Source organism: Schistocerca piceifrons, chromosome 3 (genome assembly GCF_021461385.2).
Source record: "Schistocerca piceifrons isolate TAMUIC-IGC-003096 chromosome 3, iqSchPice1.1, whole genome shotgun sequence".
In the NCBI taxonomy this organism is placed as follows: domain Eukaryota; kingdom Metazoa; phylum Arthropoda; class Insecta; order Orthoptera; family Acrididae; genus Schistocerca; species Schistocerca piceifrons.
This window is the reverse complement of record NC_060140.1, coordinates 741,152,183-741,173,929: the sequence shown is the minus strand read 5'-3', so window position 1 is coordinate 741,173,929 and position 21,747 is coordinate 741,152,183. Positions and strand designations below refer to the sequence as shown.

The following is a 21,747-nucleotide window of genomic DNA, read 5'->3' as shown; positions in this document are numbered from 1 at the left end:
GTCCCTCGACTCTTATAACTGCCATCTGGTTTCTGTACAAATTGGAAATAGCCTTTCGCTCCCTGCCACCTTCAGAATTTCAGAGAGAGTATTCCAGTCAACATTGTCAAAAGCTTTTTCTAAGTCTACAAATGCTAGAAACGTAGGTTTGCCTTTCCTTAATCTTTCTTCTAAGATAAGTCGTAAGGTCAGTATTGCCTCACGTGTTCCAGTATTTCTACGGAATCCAAACTGATCTTCCCCAAGGTTGGCTTCTACTAGTTTTTCCATTCGTCTGTAAAGAATTCACGTTAGTAACTTGCAGCTGTGGCTTATTAAACAGATAGTTCGGTAATTTTCACATCTGTCAACACCTGCTTTCTTTGGGATTGGAATTATTATATTCTTCTTGAAGTCTGAGGGTATTTCGCCTGTCTCATACATCTTGCTCACCAGATGGTAGAGTTTTGTCAGGACAGGCTCTCCCGAGGCTGTCAGTAGTTGTAATGGAATGTTGTCTACTCCCGGGGCCTTGTTTCGACTCAGGTCTTTCAGTGCTCTGTCAAACTCTTCACGCAGTATCGTATCTCCCATTTCGTCTTCATCTACATTCTCTTCCATTTCCAGAATATTGTCCGCAAGTACGTCGCCATTGTATAGACCCTCTATATACTCCTTCCACCTTTCTGCTTTCCCTTCTTTGCTTAGAACTGGGTTTCCATCTGAGTTCTTGATATTCATACAAGTGGTTCTCTTTTCTCCAAAGGTCTCTTTAATTTTCCTGTAGGCAGTATCTATCTTACCCCTAGTGAGATAAGTCTCTACATCCTTACATTTGTCCTCTAGACATCCCTTTGCCATTTTGCACTTCCTGTCGATCTCATTTTTTGAGACGTTTGTATTCCTTTTTGCCTGCTTCATTTACTGCATTTTTATATTTTCTCCTTTCATCAATTAAATTCAATATTTCTTCTGTTACCCAAGGATTTCTACTGCCCTCGTCTTTTTACCTACTTGATCCTCTGCTGCCTTCACTACTTCATCCCTCAGAGCTACCCATTCTTCTTCTACTGTACTTCTTTCCCCCACTTCTGGCAATTGTTCCCTTATGCTCTCCCTGAAACTCTGTACAACCTCTGGTTCTTTCAGTTTATCCAGGTCCCATCTCCTTAACTTCCCACCTTTTTGCAGTTTCTTCAATTTTAATGTGCAGTTCATAACCAATAAATTGCGGTCAGAGTCCACATCTGCCCCTTGAAATGTCTTACAATTTAAAACCTGGTTCCTAAATCTCTGTCTTACCATTATATAATCTATCTGATACCTTCTAGTATTTCCAGGATTCTTCCACGTGTACAACCGTCTTTTATGATTCTTGAACCAAGTGTTAGCTATGATTAAGTTACGCTCTGTGCAAAATTCTACGAGACGACTTCCTCTTTCATTTCTTAGCCCCAATCCATATTCACCTACTATGTTTCCTTCTCTCCCTTTTCCTACTCTAGAATTCCAGCCACCCATGACTATTAAATTTTCGTCTCCCTTCACTATCTGAGTAATTTCTTTTATCTCATCATACATTTCATCAATTTCTTCACCATCTGCAGAGATAGTTGGCATATAAACTTGTACTATTGTAGTAGGTGTGTGCTCCGTGTCTATCTTGGCCACAATAATGCGTTCACTATGCTGTTTGTAGTAGCTTACCCGCACTCCTATTTTTTTATTCATTATTAAACCTACTCCGGCATTACCCCTATTTGATTTTGTATTTATAACCCTGTATTCACCTGACCAAAAGTCTTGTTCCTCCTGCCTCCGAACTTCACTAATTCCCACTATATCTAACTTTAACCTATCCATTTCCCTTTTTAAATTTTCTAACCTACCTGCCCGATTAAGAGACCTGACATTCCACGCTCCGATCCGCAGAGCGCCAGTTTTCTTTCTCCTGATAACGACGTCCTCATGAGTAGTCCCCGCCCGGAGATCCGAATAGGGGACTATTTTACCACCGGAATATTTTACCCAAGAGGACGCCATCATCATTTAGCCATACAGTAAAGATGCATGCCCTCGGGAAAAATTACGGCTGTAGTTTCCCCTTGCTTTCAGCCGTTCGCAGTACCAGCACAGCAAGGCCGTTTTGGTTAGTGTTACAAGGCCAGATCAGTCAATCATCCAGACTGTTGCCCCTGCAACTACTGAAAAGGCTGCTGCCCCTCTTCAGGAACCACACGTTTGTCTGGTCTCTCAACAGATACCCCTCCGTTGTGGTTGCACCTACGGTATGGCCATCGGTATCGCTGAGGCACGCAAGCCTCCCCAACAACGGCAAGGTCCATGGTTCAGGGGGGGGGGGGGGGGGGCAGCAACTTCATACCCTAACTAAAAACAAATTGTAAATGTCCAATATTTGATTCTGACCATTATTTAACGCGAAATTAACCTCAAAAAACTCTTCAAAATAAAATGTTATCCCAAAGTTTGGCACTGCTAAAATAACCCCTACTCTAACAAGCGAACTGACAAAAAACGATCCAACAATTGCAAAGCGTGAAAGAAAAGTTCATCAAAACAGCACAAAATTTAATTCCACTTCGACAGAAACAAATATATCCTTGGTGGAAAGCGGATTGTGAAATAGCAGTTAAGTCTAGGTATGAGGCATTCAAAAATTGGAATAGTAACAAAACTGAAAATACGTTCAACACCTTTGTAACTGTGAGAAGAGAAATATCTAAATTAATGCTACAGGCCAAAAGAAACTACGAAAATGCCCAACTTTTAGAAATCCAAAAAGACTTCCAATTAAATGGTACAAGAAACTTTTATAAAACATTCAAAACAAAACTAACCGGTTACCGATCTCAAAGTCTTTGCTCCAAAAATGTTAATGGCTCTTTGGATCGTAACAACCAGGAAAATTGTAAGGAACTTGGTAACTAATTTGAAAAAAAACTGTTAAACTGTCCAGAACCAGCGAAGAAATTCCACCTTCAGCAAACTTATAACGCAACCCTAACTCTTAAAGAACCTGACCAAATCGAAGTAACTAAACAAATTAAGGAGACTTAAAAACACTAAAGCATCTTGAGAAGACGGTATAAGTGCAGAACTACTAAAATCAGTTGGCCCTAACATTATAAAACAGATCACTCAACTAACAGGACATATCTGGCAAACTGATAAAATACCTGAGTACTGGAAAACTATCCTAATTCATCCATTGCATAAAAAAGGGATAGAACTGATTTTTACAGTTATCGTGGAATCCCTCTTCTCCCGGTCACATACAAAATCCTCTCGCAATGTTTACTTGATCGAGTCCAAGAACAGTTAGAACATAAAACTGGTGATTACCAAGCAGGCTTTAGACCAAACAGATCCTGTCCGGAAGATATTCATAATTTAAAACAAATCCTTCTGCACCAAATTATTTCTAGTCGCAATATTCTAAGTACATTTATGGATTTTAAAAAGGCCTACGACTCAGTTGATCTTGAATCTCTTTTCCAGATTTTAAAGGATCAAGGACTAGATAATAAAACTCTAACACTGATTAAGGAAATGTTAGCTGACACTAGCTCTAAAGTTAAATTCATGGGAAAAATTTCTGAACCGTTTGATATAAAGAATGATGTAAGACAGGGAAATGGACTCTCCCCATTACTGCCTGGCTGTGGTTCGGAAAAGGTAATTACAGAACGGCGAGAGCAAAAGTCGAGTCATAATATAGATCAACCAATCAAGTCAGGTAGAAGTAATATTAGAGTAGAATGCCTCGCCTTTGCAGATGATCCGGCAATTTTAATAAGGGACATTACCACAGCTCAAAAACAAATTGACATTCTTAAAGAAGTTGGAAAAGTAGGATTACAAATATCATTCGAAAAAAACGGAATATATGAGAATATATGACATGCGACAAACAAAGACCAAAGTTTTTGAACACGAAATATGGAAAAATAAAAAGGATTTCTTAATTTAAATACTTGGGAAAATCATACAAGAAAACGTTCTGGAAAAAGCAGCAAACGAAGTTGGCTGTCAAAAAATGGCAACTGCATGCCGATTAACTCAAAATATTTGTAATAAAAAATCACTTTCTAAAATCAGTAAACTTAGGCATTACAGTACATTAATCAAACCTGAATATCTGAATGGAGCAGAAACTTTAATTTTAAATTTAAACTTAATTTTAAATAATTTAATTTATTAATTTTTAATTTAATTTTAAATATTTTTTTAAATTTTAAATAGAAAGAGGGTACTGAAAAAATTCAAAAGAAAGAAAGAAAGATTATTAGGAAAATATTGGGCCCCAAAATTACTGATGGAGAAACTTATAGGCTGAGAGGAAACAAGGAAATAGAAGACTACACAGACATTGTGGTGTCACCGCCAGACACCACACTTGCTAGGTGGTAGCCTTTAAATCGGCCGCGGTCCATTAGTATACGTCGGACCCGCGTGTCGCCACTGTCAGTGATAGCAGACCGAGCGCCACCACACGGCAGGTCTAGAGAGACTTACTAGCACTCGCCCAGTTGTACAGCCGACGTTAATAGCAATGGTTCACTGACAAATACGCTCCCATTTGCCGAGACGATAGTTAGCATAGCCTTCAGCTACGTCATTTGCTACGACTAGCAAGGCGCCATTACCAGTGTATATTGAAATGGAGATTATATCTGTACAAGAGCGATGTACACCGATTATGGATTAAAGTTAAGTATTACAAGATTTTCGTACTTTATTGCAATTCTCAAGACATTGTCCTGTTCCAGACATCGCGCCAGCCTGCGTGAGCTTAAGCGCGTGCCTTTCGGCTTCCTCTCATTGTAACTTGGCTGTCTTGCTAAGTCACAACAGACATGCATGGAGACATGAGGAAACAAAGACTTACATTTTAGTAGAATTCTACGAAAACTGAAGTAAGGCCAAAACTGAGCCAATTAAATGGATCGCTGTGATTGAGGAGGATCTCAAAGCAGCCAGTATAACTCAGGTAGGCGTTACAGATAGAAAAACATTCAGACAAAAGATATTTGACTGGAAAGTTTTTTGGGGGGAAATTAGAAAACTGACTGGATCACCGTAGTCGGATGACAGAAAGAGACTTCATTCGGAAAGGATGAACCAAATTTGGACACAAAGGAAGCCAAACCATCAAAAGCGATATTGATTGATTGTACCTCTGGTGGTCCTGATGGGCCCATACGTGAATAATAATTGTTTCTATGTCATCTTATAAGTCTAACACGTTGTGGCATTATACCCAGCAAGATTTTAAGATTTTATTCAAGTTTACACCTACCCTTGTAAGTTCATGGTCTTAGCAAAGTGTACGCTGTTCTGGTGTCATATAAAACAATACGACCCAAGTAACGTTTCACATCTGACTGGGTGAAATTGTCCTCAGTTCAGAGAACACCTTCGCCATGGTGACTACTTTGCATTACTTACATATATACACTCCTGGAAATGGAAAAAAGAACACATTGACACCGGTGTGTCAGACCCACCATACTTGCTCTGGACACTGCGAGAGGGCTGTACAAGCAATGATCACACGCGCGGCACAACGGACACACCAGGAACCTCGGTGTTGGCCGTCGAATGGCGCTAGCTGCGCAGCATTTGTGCACCGCCGCCGTCAGTGTCAGCCAGTTTGCCGTGGCATACGGAGCTCCATCGCAGTCTTTAACACTGGTAGCATGCCGCGACAGCGTGGACGTGAACCGTATGTGCAGTTGACGGACTTTGAGCGAGGGCGTATAGTGGGCATGCGGGAGGCCGGGTGGACGTACCGCTGAATTGCTCAACACGTGGGGCGTGAGGTCTCCACAGTACATCGATGTTGTCGCCAGTGGTCGGCGGAAGGTGCACGTGCCCGTCGACCTGGGACCGGACCGCAGCGACGCACGGATGCACGCCAAGACCGTAGGATCCTACGCAGTACCGTAGGGGACCGCACCGCCACTTCCCAGCAAATTAGGGACACTGTTGCTCCTGGGGTATCGGCGAGGACCATTCGCAACCGTCTCCATGAAGCTGGGCTACGGTCCCGCACACCGTTAGGCCGTCTTCCGCTCACGCCCCAACATCGTGCAGCCCGCCTCCAATGGTGTCGCGACAGGCGTGAATGGAGGGACGAATGGAGACGTGTCGTCTTCAGCGATGAGAGTCGCTTCTGCCTTGGTGCCAATGATGGTCGTATGCGTGTTTGGCGCCGTGCAGGTGAGCGCCACAATCAGCACTGCATACGACCGAGGCACACAGGGCCAACACCCGGCATCATGGTGTGGGGAGCGATCTCCTACACTGGCCGTACACCACTGGTGACCGTCGAGGGGACACTGAATAGTGCACGGTACATCCAAACCGTCATCGAACCCATCGTTCTACCATTCCTAGACCGGCAAGGGAACTTGCTGTTCCAACAGGACAATGCACGTCCGCATGAATCCCGTGCCACCCAATGTGCTCTAGAAGGTGTAAGTCAACTACCCTGGCCAGCAAGATCTCCGGATCTGTCCCCCATTGAGCATGTTTGGGACTGGATGAAGCGTCGTCTCACGCGGTCTGCACGTCCAGCACGAACGCTGGTCCAACTGAGGCGCCAGGTGGAAATGGCATGGCAAGCCGTTCCACAGGACTACATCCAGCATCTCTACGATCGTCTCCATGGGAGAATAGCAGCCTGCATTGCTGCGAAAGGTGGATATACACTGTACTAGTGCCGACATTGTGCATGCTCTGTTGCCTGTGTCTATGTGCCTGTGGTTCTGTCAGTGTGATCATGTGATGTATCTGACCCCAGCAATGTGTCAATAAAGTTTCCCCTTCCTGGGACAATGAATTCACGGTGTTCTTATTTCAATTTCCAGGAGTGTAGGTGGTGTCTGTTCTGTCGGACGTGTCCAAAGGAACAGAGACCACTTTTGATCCAGTAGACATTACGAATTAAGACACAAATGAATTACAGACATTGACTGCGAGCGGGCATTGACTGAAATCAATGGGGAAGTTGAAAATTTGGTCGGACCGGGACTCGAACCCGGGCCTCTTGCTTACTACCACTGAGCCCTTCGGATACAGTGGTCATCACAACTGCACGAACTACCCTAGCACGCCTACCGTCGAACCGGATTCTCAACTTATCGTCACACTGCTGATGTACTGTTCCCTTTCCATTATCCTCATTAAACGCAGCATTTCACCGATTCCCGTAAGATTTCGAGCCTGGTGTGCGCTTGCACTGAAGAAATCGTTAGCCGTCTCCCGTTAATTACATATATGTAAAATTTTTAAGGTGAGCAAGGAACGCTACGTTAGTAGTTTGTGGAGAAGCTGATAGGAGGTGTGCTAGGGTATTCCGTGCAGGTGCCATGACCACTGTGTTCGGATGGCTTAGTGGTCAGAGCGTCTGTCTAGTAAGCAGGAGACTCGGTTTCGAATCCCGGTCCGATACAAATTTTCAACTTTCCCCATTGATTTCAACAATGGCCGCTCGGAGCCATTGTATGTAATTCGTTTTGTGTCTTCCACTACTTACTGTTGAAAGACATTCTTGCGACTGGCCGATAATAGTATTTTCGTGCGGCTCAGTGGCCGAGAGCAAGTATTTCCAATCGGACGCCACATCGGCGACTTGTGTGTCCCTTGTCCACGCCAGTTACACAACTCAGTTTAACGTGGAGTCTGAACCGCGTGTCGCTCCAGGCGACTCCTCACGTCACTGAGAGGTGAAGGCTAGATTAAAAGGCAGGCAGAGAGTTTCCGTAGTCCTACCGGGCTTCGATACCGCGACGTCTCGGTTTCCATGCACGCACTTGACCGCTTTACGAGCATGCCAGACGACTAGCCGATTAACGCGTGTGTTGGAGGTCTACGTATTGCCCTTATTTTATGGCCGTTTCGACGGATATAACAGTATTTCGGCCGTCGTACCCTTGGGGGAAGGGGGGGGGGCGTGAAAACCGACACCGGTATTTTTTTTGAGTAACCGGTATTTTTCGGTGTTTGTTTGGTCTCTGTTATGACAGGTGTTTTATATTTTTTACTAGTAACCGACTGAAAAAAAAAACAAAATACCAGTGAGCCATAACAGCAGCGTTAAATTTTTTGGTTTTTAAATAAACCTTTTTTAAAAACAATTTTTATTCGTAAAATGTGCACTGATTTGAAATACTGCGTTATTATGGTAAATGGAAAAAGCGATCAGTGCTATTTTAATAACAATGCTGACAGAAACGAGCCAAACACATAGCATAACAATGGTTACAGCGTTGCCGCGACAATCATGTACCTGTTACCATCTGGCGTGGCCTCTTGGATGGTACGTGTGTACATGCAGTGTACGAGAGTTGCCCCATCTGGTCTATATGGTAGTTTCAGGCAGTCGTCGTCGGGCTTACAGAAGAGTACCAGCCTTAGTCTGGAAGTATTTTACGAAGTGCTTTACAAATGAAGTACAATGCTCCATTTCGTTTCAAAGGTTAAGAACGGGATGATGATGATGATGATGATCGGTTTGTGGGGCGTTCAACTGCGCGGTTATCAGCGCCCGTACAAATTCCCAACCGTGCTCAGTTCAATCTCGCCACTTTCATGAATGATGATAAAATGATGAGGATAACACGAACACCCAGTCATCTCGAGGCAGGTGAAAACCCCGAACCCGGGACCCCGTGCTCGGGAAGCGAGAACGCGACCGCGAGACCACGAGCTGCGGACAAGACCGGAGGAGCCACAACAGACTTGTGATTTCATGTAAGGAAAAAACACATAACTTAACAAGTCATAGTTTACAGTAAAAACTGAAAGTAGCTGATCTGTTACCTGTGTCTACGTAATACGCCTTTATCTGCTTGAGCCCTCGAAAACGGACAAATTAACACAAAAATTGAGTTATTTACTCTTAGTTTTCACCCTTTAGCACTGATAATTCCTAATGCCCAAATAGCGGTATGTTCCTCGATTACAACATGATTTTCCAGCAGAGTTTCAAAAATTAGAATTAGTTGGAGTATACTCGTGATTTTTAGTTATATATACAACCTTTTATTAATTTTCGAGGAAACCAGCGAACGGTGGACGGATTAACTTTTCTTTTATTTGCCTATTTAATTTATTATCTTAATTCTATGTATCTTGAAACTGATGGAGTCAAAATTTCGTTTATTCGATTTCTACGTTTATTTCGGGAAATAATAGTAATAAACCGAAAATCGGTTATTTCAAAATGGTCAAATGTGTGTGAATTCCTATGAGACCAAACTGCTGAGGTCATCAGTTCCTAGACTTACACACTACTTAAACTAACTTACGCTAAAGACAACACACACACCCATGTCCGAGGGAGGTCTCGAACCTCCGGCGGGAGGGGCGCCCGGTTATTTCAAAAACTGGTCATTCTGAGAGATTTTAACACTCAGGTTAAATTGGCGATGGGAAAAAAGATGTAACCGAAAACTAGTTGTTTCATCAATAATCGCCAACTCTGCAATACCCGACTTCAGTTTTAGGAACGCAGTAAAGTGTTTCCACACACCACGTCGGGGCAGTCTGAGCTAATCCATCCACTACATACTGGGTTCCTAGAGGACAGGAACTGTGTTATTATTGTTACTATTATTTCATGGTTGTTGTTGTATCTTCAGTCCGAAGACTGGTTTGATACAGAACTCCAGCTAATCTGCCCTGTGCAAGTCTCTTTAATCTCTACAAACCTGCTATCCCTTTGATCTACTTCCTGTATCGATTGAAACATAAAGTTTACTGTAACCAGTCACGATTTAAGTTATTTCCACTGCACGTTTCAGAAGATGAAACCACCATCATCAGGTGCATTTATATCCTTAATACGACAATGTATTTGCTGTCTTCGCGCCTTTGTGGTAAACTGAAGCTGTGTCTTGTAGAAGAGAATAAAACAAAACACTATTTTAGTACGTGACAAATAGTTTTGTGGATGTCTTTGAATACATGCAAACAATATAACTGTAGAAAGTCGAAATACCTCCTGTGCCCACAGTCTCCTTTTTGTCGCGTTACATCACGTTTAACACAGACGCCTTTTGTAGGGAGTGAAATGAGGGAAGATGGCGTCTAGAAAACGTACAAAATAGAAGTGTTGCCAACAAGGGTGTCGATGGAAGTTTAAACCAGTGACATGCATAGTGGAGGTAAAATAAACAGTGACTGGTAATAGTAAACTTATTGTTTGAACCGATATCAATAACTGTCACCGCAAAGTTTAACCTCTGTTCCTTGATGTGTTCTATCAAGCGACCCTTTCTGTTAGTCAAGTCGTTCCAGAAATACCTTTTTCCCCCGTATTCGGTTAAATATCTCTTCATTAGTTAGCCGATCTATCCGTCCAATCTTCAACATTCTTCTGCAATACCACAATGTAAAAGCTTCTGTTCTCTTCTTCGCTGTACTTCCTACATCTGCTTATATACTCCCAATACATTATACAGCTCATGGCGGCGGGTGCTCCATACCGTTGGTAGCCATTTTCTGTCCTATTCCATTAACGTATAGAACGAGGAAAAATGACTGTGTGTCTCTGTATTCTCAGCAAAATCAGTATCTCATCCTAGTTATTCATATATAAGATATCCAGTGGAATCCGCAGGATGGACACACAGTCTATTTCGAATACAGTTTCTCTAATGTTACCTAACTGGCTATTGTAGAACTACGGCACCTTTCTCGCAAAGATTCCTATTTAAGTTCCTCCAATAGGCGTCGGACCTGATGAACTGATTGTAAAACGTCTGATTGGAAACCAAGAGGTCACGGGATAACTCTCTGTTGCATGGCGGATCCAGAAAGAACGGGACTCGGTTCGGATTCCACGTTAAACTGACGGTCCCCTTTCACCGGTAAGATTACTCAGGTTAGACACACTCAAGTCGCCGAAGTTGCGGCCCGTTTGACGTCCGTTGGCATGCCTTCTTGATACTGGCTGCAAACGCTGAATTAATACTACAGCGCCTTGTATGTTATTTCCTTAACAGACGCAATGCTGTATCCTACCACCCTTCATGCTAATCTTTCTTTTGTTTGTCCTAACACTGGTTTTACGTGTTCGCCTCATCTCGTGGTGCTTTCTTATTATTACCCCTAAATATTTAAACCAAATGGCATGCTCCAGACCCACTAATCTTGTAATGGGATACTATCTCATTGTTTCTGTTTATTACGGGTATTACATTAATTTAAATTTAAAGAGCGTTGTCATTCTTCTAACCGAATGGAAACTTTGTCCTAATCTTTTTGTATTTCCGCACGAATTATTCTGTAAGTAATAGCAATCTTAGCGAACACAGTGACAGTGCTTCTGATCCTATCTGATAAACTGTTTATGTATATTGAGAACATTACAGGTTCCTTACTTCCTTGAAGCGCATCGGACGTTACTTTCGATTCTGCTGAATATTCGCCATTCAGTATAACGTTACGAAAAGTCCCATCTGAAGACATGCTATGTATGAAGGCCTTATGTTGTGGCTAGATGATAAGTAAGCCGCAACTGCAGCCTAGACACAATACCGGAGCCGCCAGTCGCAGACAGCTGCGTAGTGAACGTGTCAGAAATTTGCGAGTTAACCGACTTTGGAAGTAGGATGATAATTACTACAAGAGACATGGTTCCTAGCCTATCGGAGATAACATAATAATTCGGTTTTCCGAGCTGAATACCGTCAAGGGTGGACCTTCAATGTCGTAGAGACAATGTTTTCACAAGCGCATAGCCATATACACTCCTGGAAATTGAAATAAGAACACCGTGAATTCATTGTCCCAGGAAGGGGAAACTTTATTGACACACTCCTGGGGTCAGATACATCACATGATCACACTGACAGAACCACAGGCACATAGACACAGGCAACAGAGCATGCACAATGTCGGCACTAGTACAGTGTATATCCACCTTTCGCAGCAATGCAGGCTGCTATTCTCCCATGGAGACGATCGTAGAGATGCTGGATGTAGTCCTGTGGAACGGCTTGCCATGCCATTTCCACCTGGCGCCTCAGTTGGACCAGCGTTCGTGCTGGACGTGCAGACCGCGTGAGACGACGCTTCATCCAGTCCCAAACATGCTCAATGGGGGACAGATCCGGAGATCTCGCTGGCCAGGGTAGTTGACTTACACCTTCTAGAGCACGTTGGGTGGCACGGGATACATGCGGACGTGCATTGTCCTGTTGGAACAGCAAGTTCCCTTGCCGGTCTAGGAATGGTAGAACGATGGGTTCGATGACGGTTTGGATGTACCGTGCACTATTCAGTGTCCCCTCGACGATCACCAGTGGTGTACGGCCAGTGTAGAAGATCGCTCCCCACACCATGATGCCGGGTGTTGGCCCTGTGTGCCTCGGTCGTATGCAGTGCTGATTGTGGCGCTCACCTGCACGGCGCCAAACACGCATACGACCATCATTGGCACCAAGGCAGAAGCGACTCTCATCGCTGAAGACGACACGTCTCCATTCGTCCATCCATTCACGCCTGTCGCGACACCACTGGAGGCGGGCTGCACGATGTTGGGGCGTGAGCGGAAGACGGCCTAACGGTGTGCGGGACCGTAGCCCAGCTTCATGGAGACGGTTGCGAATGGTCCTCGCCGATACCCCAGGAGCAACAGTGTCCCTAATTTGCTGGGAAGTGGCGGTGCGGTCCCCTACGGCACTGCGTAGGATCCTACGGTCTTGGCGTGCATCCGTGCGTCGCTGCGGTCCGGTCCCAGGTCGACGGGCACGTGCACCTTCCTCCGACCACTGGCGACAACATCGATGTACTGTGGAGACCTCACGCCCCCGTGTTGAGCAATTCGGCGGTACGTCCACCCGGCCTCCCGTATGCCCACTATACGCTCTCGCTCAAAGTCCGTCAACTGCACATACGGTTCACGTCCACGCTGTCGCGGCATGCTACCAGTGTTAAAGACTGCGATGGAGCTCCGTATGCCACGGCAAACTGGCTGACACTGACGGCGGCGGTGCACAAATGCTGCGCAGCTAGCGCCATTCGACGGCCAACACCGCGGTTCCTGGTGTGTCCGCTGTGCCGTGCGTGTGATCATTGCTTGTACAGCCCTCTCGCAGTGTCCGGAGCAAGTATGGTGGGTCTGACACACCGGTGTCAATGTGTTCTTTTTTCCATTTCCAGGAGTGTATTTGCTTTCTTATATCTCCCAGGAATTTGCAGCCAGCAGCTATCTATTAGTTGATGAGCCATCCATGTTTGATGGTCATGAGTTAAAACTGTTTATGCGAACTGTTTGTTAACGTTCAGTTTCATACACATTAAGGGCTTCGTTTTGCAGATTTACTCAGATTACCAACAGCACTCAAGGTCAAAAAAATGGCTCTGAGCACTATGGGACTTAACTTCTGAGGCCATCAGCCCCCTAGACCTTAGAACTATTTAAACCTAATTAACCTAAGGACATTACACACATCCATGCCCGAGGCAGGATTCGAACCTGCGACCATAGCGGTCGCGCGGTTCCAAACTGTAGCGCCTAGAACCGCTCGACTCAAGGTCAGATTAATCTTCTATTTATTACTTTTGTATGCATCTAGTGGTAGTAATCACCTGGCATCAGCAATAAATTCCAATAGCAGGTATTTTTCTCACATTTGCAAACTTCAGATGGGTTTTAAGTCCAGTTTTAGTGGACGAAGGAGTGTTTTCATGTTGTGAAATTCGCGCTATGGTACACTTTCTTGGACATTTCAAAGTCAGTACACTGTAAACATACGACAGAACTGGCATTGTTTCAGCGAACGGCCTATCGTTAGTAGCTGTTATTATTGGAACTGTTCTTAAGAATACTAATTCCATTCGCTACAACTTACAGGTGTGAAAGTAGACTTTCGGCTACAAGTAGCAGTGAAAACAGAAGTGAAGAATCAAATGAACTTTGTACATGACTTCCGATGTGCAATGGTGAACACCAAACCAACTATAAAAAAGGATTGTTAGAAATAAGCAGAACCAAACATCCCACTGACTCATTGTTTTTTGGTTGGATTAAAAACGTATGAGTTTATTTTCTTTGGCCGTTAATTAAATATTATAAATAACTTGTCACTTTCCGCCACTGATTTCATTGGCTGATCATCTCAGATTAGCACTTGTAATCTACGTTCTCAGTTATTTGCTGGATATATTCCAATCTCTGTCTTTCTTTACAGTGTTTGCCCTCTACATCTGCCTCTTGTACCATGGAAGTCATTCCCTGATGTCTTAACGAATGTCCTATCATCCTGTCCCATCTCCTTGTCAGTGTTTTCCCCATATTCCTTTCCCACCGATTCTGTGCAGAACCTCCTCATTCGTTACCTTATCAGTCCACCTAATTTTCGACATTCGTCTGTAGCGCCACATCTCAAACGCTTCTACACTCCTGGAAATGGAAATAAGAACACCGTGAATTCATTGTCCCAGGAAGGGGAAACTTTATTGACACATTCCTGGGGTCAGATACATCACATGATCACACTGACAGAACCACAGGCACATAGACACAGGCAACAGAGCATGCACAATGTCGGCACTAGTACAGTGTATATCCACCTTTCGCAGCAATGCAGGCTGCTATTCTCCCATGGAGACGATCGTAGAGATGCTGGATGTAGTCCTGTGGAACGGCTTGCCATGCCATTTCCACCTGGCGCCTCAGTTGGACCAGCGTTCGTGCTGGACGTGCAGACCGCGTGAGACGACGCTTCATCCAGTCCCAAACATGCTCAATGGGGGACAGATCCGGAGATCTTGCTGGCCAGGGTAGTTGACTTACACCTTCTAGAGCACGTTGGGTGGCACGGGAGACATGCGGACGTGCATTGTCCTGTTGGAACAGCAAGTTCCCTTGCCGGTCTAGGAATGGTAGAACGATGGGTTCGATGACGGTTTGGATGTACCGTGCACTATTCAGTGTCCCCTCGACGATCACTAGTGGTGTACGGCCAGTGTAGGAGATCGCTCCCCACACCATGATGCCGGGTGTTGGCCCTGTGTGCCTCGGTCGTATGCAGTGCTGATTGTGGCGCTCACCTGCACGGCGCCAAACACGCATACGACCATCATTGGCACCAAGGCAGAAGCGACTCTCATCGCTGAAGACGACACGTCTCCATTCGTCCCTCCATTCACGCCTGTCGCGACACCACTGGAGGCGGGCTGCGCGATGTTGGGGCGTGAGTGGAAGACGGCCTAACGGTGTGCGGGACCGTACCCCAGCTTCATGGAGACGGTTGCGAATGGTCCTCGCCGATACCCCAGGAGCAACAGTGTCCCTAATTTGCTGGGAAGTGGCGGTGCGGTCCCCTACGGCACTGCGTATGATCCTACTGTCTTGGCGTGCATCCGTGCGTCGCTGCGGTCCGGTCCCAGGTCGACGGGCACGTGCACCTTCCGCCGACCACTGGCGACAACATCAATGTACTGTGGAGACCTCACGCCCCACGTGTTGAGCAATTCGGCGGTACGTCCACCCGGCCTCCCGCATGCCCACTATACGCCCTCGCTCAAAGTCCGTCAACTGCACATACGGTTCACGTCCACGCTGTCGCGGCATGCTACCAGTGTTAAAGACTGCGATGGAGCTCCGTATGCCACGGCAAACTGACTGACACTGACGGCGGCGGTGCACAAATGCTGCGCAGCTAGCGCCATTCGACGGCCAACACCGCGGTTCCTGGTGTGTCCGCTGTGCCGTGCGTGTGATCATTGCTTGTACAGCCCTCTCGCAGTGTCCGGAGCAAGTATGGTGGGTCTGACACACCGGTGTCAATGTGTTCTTTTTTCCATTTCCAGGAGTGTATTACGCGTGATGTATGTTGGAGGCAGCGGAATCGTTCTGCTGTCAGCTTCAAATACCGGTTCTCAAAATTTTCTGAGTAGCGTTCCTCGAAAAGAATGTCGCGTTCCCTCCCGGAATTTCCATTTGAGTTCTCGAAGAATCTCCGTAACACTTACGTGTTGTTCGAGTCTATCAGCACTAGCAGCCCGCCTCTGAATCGCTTGGTGTCTTCCTTCAATCCGACCTGGTAGGGTACACAAGAATAGGTCGTACTTGCGTCATGTATGTGGTCTCCTGTACAGATGAACCACACTTATCCAGCATTCTCCCAATGAAACGAAGTCGACCTATCGTCTGGCCTATCACACTCCTCATATGCTCGTTCCATTTCATGTCGCTATGCAACGTTACGCCCAGGTATTTGAACGACGTGATTATGTTAAGCAGGATACTACGAATGCTGTATCCGAACGTTACGAGTTTGTTTTTCCTACCCATCCACATTAACTTAAATTTTTCTATATTTAGAGCTAGAAATTTTGTCTAAGTCATGTTGTACCCTCATACAATCACTCAACTTCGATACCTTACTGTACAGCGCAGCATCACCAGTCAACAACCGCAGATTGGTGCCAACCCTGTCCCCCAAATTATTTATGTATATAGATAATAATAGCGGGCCTATCACACTTCCCTGGAGCATTCCTGACGATACGCAAGTCTCTAATGAACACTCACCATCGAGGACAACATACTGAGTTATATAACTTAAGAAGTCTTCGAGCCACTCGCATATACCAGGTGTACCGGTATGGAATGAGCGTTTTTTTGTGAAAATGAAACACTAATTTTGAATTGAAAAGTAAAAACATTTTATTCAAAGTACTGACCATTGCTTTCTATACATTTTGACGACCTTTCTGGCAATTTGTGGACACCCCGCCAATAGAAGTGTTCGTCTTCTGAAGCAAACCAATCAGACACCCAATTTTTGACTTCTTCGTAGGAATCTAAGTGTTCCTCACCCAGTGCGTGTCCCATTGACGAAAACAAATGGTAGTCGAAGGGGCGGGTGGGGTAGCAGCTCCCAGCCAAGTGTTTCGATTGTATCTTAAACCAGTTTTGCTTTGTGTGCAGGTGCATTGTCGTGAAAAAAAATTACTTTGCCATGTCTTCTGGCCCATTATGGTCTTTTTTCGATCAATGCATAGTTCAAATTGATCATTTGTTGTCTGTAGCGATTAATATTCACATTTTCACCGGGTTTTAGAAGCTCATGAAACACCACAACTCTCTGATCCCACCAAACACAAAGCATTTGCCGAATCGATCTGGTTTTGCAGTCGATGTTGATGGTTGTCCCGGATTAACCCATGATTTTTCCCGTTTAGGATTCTTAAAATAAATCCATTTTTCATCGCCAGTAACAATTCGATGCAAAATTGATTTTTTTTCATGTCATTGAAGCAAAATTTGACAAATGGTTTTTCGGTTTTCCATCTGTCTTTCATTCAATTCATGTGGCACCCATTTTCCACACTTTTGGATCCAGAAATTGTTTGTTGTGCAACATTTAGCATTGCTGCTATTTGTTTCTGACTCAGAGTATCATCTTCATCCAATATTGCTTGCAATTCGGCATCTTCGAACTTTTTTGGTGGTCTTCCACATTCTTCATTTCTTACATCAAAATCATTATTTCTGAACCGTTGAAACCATCTTTTGCATGTTGCTTGTGATAGAGAATGATCACCATACGCGTCGACAAGCATTCGATGCGACTCTGCAGCACTTTTTTTCAAATGAAAACAAAAAATTAATGCTTTCCGCATATCATCACTTTCTGGTACAAAATTCGACATTGTTCACACGATGGAAACATATGATGTTGTTTGTTCCATGACTTGATGTATACTAAATATCTTTGAAAGATGTCATACGAACCTAACAAAAAAAAAAAATTAAGGCTCGTTCACAACAAATGTTCCCTATCGACACATTTGTATCAAATGGTTCAAATGGCTCTGAGCACTATGGGACTTCACATATGTTGTCATCAGTCCCCTAGAGCTTAGAACTACTTAAACCTAAGTAATCTAAGGACATCCACACATCAATGCCTGAGGCAGGATTCGAACCTGCGACCGTAGCAGTTGCGCGGTTCCGGACTGAGCGCCTAGAACAGCTAGACCACCGCCGCCGACGACACATTGTATCTTAACGCTCATTTCATACCGGTACACCTGTTATGTGAAACTGTTCCATATGCTCGTACGTTCTTTAATAGTCTGCAATGGGGCACGGTGTCAGACGCTTTCCGGAAATCTAGACATATGGCAACTGCCTGTACCGTTGTTAGGGGTATTGGCCTGTAATTTAGCGGGTCTGTTCTTTTGTCCTTCTTATACACAGGAGTCATCTGCGCTTTTTTCCAGTCGCTTTGGACCTTGCGCTGGGCGAGAAATTCGCGGTAAGTGCAAGCTAAGTATGAGGCCAACACCGTAGAATACTCTTTGAAAAACCGAATTGGGATTCTATCCGGAGCTGATGACTTATTTGTTATCAACTCCTTCAGTTGTTTCTCTACGCCATATAGACAGTCATTTGTCCGTCTCTCCATATGTGAACAGAATATGGCAGAAAGTAGCTCATAATCGTATGCGAGATACCCTCCATCAAGCTGTGCACAGTTACTCATTGTGCGTTATGTGTAAACGTCGAACGGAGATGAAGTATAAAACTACGTTTAAATGTGCTCAAAACGAGACGTTAAAGGCCTGTGAATGTGATATTAAGACGGCACAGAGTCGGCCTTGACTTCAGAGTCGAGGCAGATAAGAAAGGACAGGCGTGCTTTCGCAGAAGCTTCGTGCCGCGGGCCAGCCGCCCTCGTGACAAAATCCCTGGCGAGCGCGTCCCGTCACGGACGGAGCTTCCTCCGAAAAGGCCAGGGTCGCCGCTCACTTCCGCCCCGGTGCATCATCTGGCCAACCCCTCTCTCGCCCTGAATGTTCTGGCTGCAGCAGCACAAGAGGGTGCCACTCAGCGTCAACAGTCTCAAGTAGGAGCGGGGGTTTTCCCCGTAGGAAGCACCAACCCTTAAAATTCTTCCAATCCATATCTGGCATACAGCAAACCAGTTTTTACTGAGTTTAACGAAGGCGATGTTGGCCTGATGTATTCGACGATGCCCTTTGGCTACACTGTCTAAAAGATCGTTCTAAGAAATACCAAATTAAGGTATTTGCGTTTTCAGTGTTTTATCTGTTTATACATGCTTTTAGGTTATCCAAGTCTGCACAACGTGATCGCGATTCTTAAATAGATGTGTTTGTTCTCTGTTTTTTATGTAGATCAACCTGAAGATGCCTAAATAAGGCGAAACGCGTAGTTGAAAAATAAAAAAAAACTAAAATTGCAACCAAGACTGTTTTTAACCAATTGCCAACCCATAAACTTTTCGTACTGAACACATTTAAAGGTAGTTTTACGCTTCATCTCCAGTCCACATCTCCATATACGCACAGTGAGTCACTGTACTTCGCTTGGTGGAGGGTGCTTTGTAAGATTATTAGCTACTTTCTGCCACATTCTGTTCGCATATGGAGAGACGAACAAATCGACATAGATTTGCAATTGGAAACCAACTACCATTTTTTAGATTTCTGGTTCTATGTTGCAAACTGTGATGGCAAATGTAAAGCATGGCATGCAAAATAGAACGAAGTCCATTAGATAACATGCTGCTCCTTAGAGATGTCTGAACCCATTACCAGTTGCTGTATCCAGGTGGCAGTGATTTGCTATATGGAACCAAATCCACTTATGAATGTCACACGTTTTTGTTGTTTACGTGTTGGAGTTGAAACATAATTAATTAATTGGTAATTACCAAGAGTCCATTTTCTTGTATGTTATTGTTTAAAAATCAAAAGTGGTTCAAATGGCTCTGAGCACTATGGGACTTAACTTCTGAGGTCATCAGTCCCCTAGAACTTAGAACTACTTAAACCTGACTAACCTAAGGACATCACACACATCCATGCCCGAGGCATGGAACCGTAGCGGTCGCGTGGTTCCAGACTGTAGCGCCACTCCGGCCGGCTATTGTTTAAAAAGACATACTGTTTTCATAGAGACGTTATCCAGAGGAAAGTCCTTGGAGTCTTTGTGTTCGGCAGAAAATACAAGTGAAATAACTAATTTTGTGGTGTGGTTCTTATGGAGGGCAGAACAGAAATATAAAAATTACTTCGGTGTTGAAGACTGCTCTACGGGAACATGCCACCCACCCTTAAAACGATTACTCAAAAATTTTTTATTTCCGGTCTTTCATTCTTACCGAATGACAGTGGCTCCGGTGGTGTAGAAATTGCACTAAAATGCAGTAAAGTTTACATTCCTCAAGAAATTACGTCACTTTCAAGCAACAAGCCAGGAAAAACACTCTCTTCAAATCCAGTGGGAAATTTTTTGAGTGCTTCACCGTTAGAAAAAAAAATGGCTCTGAGCACTATGGGACTAAACATCTGTGGTCATCAGTCCCCTAGAACTTAGAACTACTTAAACCTAACTAACCTAAGGACATCACACACATCCATGCCCGAGGCAGGATTCGAACCTGCGACCTTAGCAGTCGCGCGGTTCCGGACTGAGCGCCTAGAGCCGCTAGACCACCGCGGCCGGCCCGTTAGAAAAAACGTATAGTCAACAGAAAGCATGCGGTACACAACAACGAAGTTAATTGGCTGGAACTTCGTCAAATAAGAATAACCAAGGAGGAACCTTATTCAATATTCATCAACAAGAACTTTGTTGAGAATTTCGTTCATGCAAAATTCAGGACTGCACTGCAGAGCACCAGAAGTCTTCGCCAGACCTAACAGCACTCTTGGTGCCTTTATGTCCGAATAGTAAACCAGTATCACTGCCAAAATCACAGGACATAAAATCGATAATGCATCTCATTCAACGGGATGCCAGACAGTTTTATGAAAACTGAACTTCAGAACCTGACATTGTGGTTGATACTGATGGCATTGATGGTACACTTGATGTCACTTTGGAGTAATTTTCAAGCATGTTACTGTATAAAAGAAGTATATGGGCATAACTTATTTACACAATTAACAATAGTAATAATAAAGTTACCTTAAGTGTTGAAATATCTACTTTCGTAAAACTGTTGGAAAGGAATAAAACAGTAATGAATTTGACATAATGTTTCAACAATTTTTGTATTTACTTCCTCATCCAGCTACTCTTGCATTGACAATGTGAATAAAAAATTGTTCAAACATAAATTCTGAAAATTCCCAAATGTAGTTACCTCTGTTATATAAGTGTTGCTTCGTTTTTCTTCTCTCCAGCTACAAACCACAAGAACCAAATCCAATTTTAGGATAACCAATAAGGAACCAACTCTAGTTTCGGCATCCTACGCTCGGTGGAGCAATAAGTATTGAGATCTATAGTATTAATCTGATAAGAGCATAAGAACGTTTTTATAAACCGACAGTTGCTTTTGGGATAATGCCAGATTTGGGTTGGGTTGATTTGGGGGAAGAGACCAAACTGCGAAGTCATCGGTCTCATTGGATCAGGGAAGGATGGGGAAGGAAGTCGGCCGTGCCCTTTCGAAAGAACCATCCCGACATTTGTCTGGAGAGATTTTGGGAAATCACGGAAATCCTAAATCAGGATGGCCAGACGCGGAATTGAACGTCGTCCTCCAGAATGCGAGTCCAGTATGCTAATCACAGCGCCACCTCGCTCGGTGTGTCAGATTTGAATTTTATATGCAAAGTTGTGCTAAAATGCCTCTAGCTCGAAATGTAGATTTTGGAAGTGGTTCCATATTGCATAACCACGTCCAAATGATTGTCTATATGCCTTGGTGCACGAACTTATCTCTCGCACGTTATTCCCATGAT

General features: G+C 44.3%; 1 protein-coding gene and 1 non-coding gene across 3 annotated transcripts in view; both read left to right on the top strand.

Moving 5' to 3' along the window:
• LOC124788028 (ankyrin repeat and BTB/POZ domain-containing protein 2) overlaps positions 1–21,747 on the top strand; it is a 644,871-nt gene that overhangs the window by 76,851 nt on the left and 546,273 nt on the right. The window lies entirely within an intron of this gene.
• Trnat-agu lies at positions 7,385–7,457 on the top strand. The gene has a single exon. It is a non-coding gene; the product is annotated as a tRNA-Thr (tRNA).